The sequence below is a fragment of the Condylura cristata genome, unplaced genomic scaffold (genome assembly GCF_000260355.1).
Source record: "Condylura cristata isolate star-nosed mole 26May11 unplaced genomic scaffold, ConCri1.0 scaffold00008, whole genome shotgun sequence".
NCBI lineage: Eukaryota > Metazoa > Chordata > Mammalia > Eulipotyphla > Talpidae > Condylura > Condylura cristata.
Genome location: NW_004567109.1, coordinates 3,043,788 through 3,044,772, shown reverse-complemented (window position 1 = coordinate 3,044,772; position 985 = coordinate 3,043,788). Strand labels below are relative to the sequence as shown.

Here is a 985-nt window from a genome sequence, read left to right as displayed (position 1 = left end):
CTCTCGGGCGCCGAGTCAGGTCCTCCCCCGGGAGCTGGGCCAGCGCGACACCCCTCCCCGGTCGCGACGGAGCATCTCCGGACAGTGTCGGGGAGGCGTGTGGACGGCTGGTCCCTGCCCCTCCTGCCCCCCTGAGCCCTGGGAGCAGCCGCCTGCCTGCTGGGGGCTGAAGCCCTGAGAGGGGTTCCGACCCTGGACAAGGACGGCCCAGCGGCCCCCTCCCAGCCCAGCCCCCCGCCGCCCCCGTTCCCCGGCCTCTGGCTCGGCGAGGCGTCCTGGCCTGGGCGTCTCGTGCCCACATGTGCCACGCCGTCTGCCCGCCCAGCCCTGCGTGCCGGGCCCTTGCTGGACACGGGAGAGAGCCGGCGAGGGGAGAGCAGGCCTTGCACGGCCTCTGACCCCGGGGCCCAGGCCATCACCCCAGTGCTCTCCCACTTCCCAGGGTCCGGCCCGGAGCGCTGGGCCGGAGGCCGGAGGCCGGGAGGGCCGTCCCCGGACGGGCGCCTGGGGCTCCCTCGCCTTCCCACCCTCCGGCCCAGCCTGCCTCCTGGGCAGTATTGTTCCCAGAGGAAGTGTCCAGTGTAAATAGAGCAGCGGGCAGGCTGGTGGCGGGAAGGAGATGAAAGGGGCAGTGACAGGCCGGGGACGGATGGCTTCCTGCCATTGAGGCCTGGCCACGGCGTTTATGTTTTAGGGAAGAAAGTCAGGGGAATGTTTACACGGACGGGAGCCTGGGCTCGGGCTGCGAGGGGGTAGTCTGAGGGTCCCAGGGCCTCGGGGGCTGCAGGGAAAGGCCCGCAGGGCGGGCCGGAAGGGGGTGGGCAGGCCACCGGGACCTTCTGGCCCCCACCTCTGCGCCAGGCCGGCCCTGCCCCTGCCTTGCACCCCGGGTCTTCCCGCCTTGGCTCCTCCAGCCCTGGGACCGGGAGTAGAGTCAGAGGGAGGGCAACATCTGGAAGGCAGGTGGGCGGGGGCGAGCGGCAGC

At 72.5% G+C, this 985-nt stretch overlaps 1 protein-coding gene across 1 annotated transcript in view; it reads left to right on the top strand.

Moving 5' to 3' along the window:
• LOC105853376 overlaps positions 1-985 on the top strand; it is a 109,175-nt gene that overhangs the window by 107,248 nt on the left and 942 nt on the right. The gene's annotated exons all lie outside the window — the stretch shown is intronic.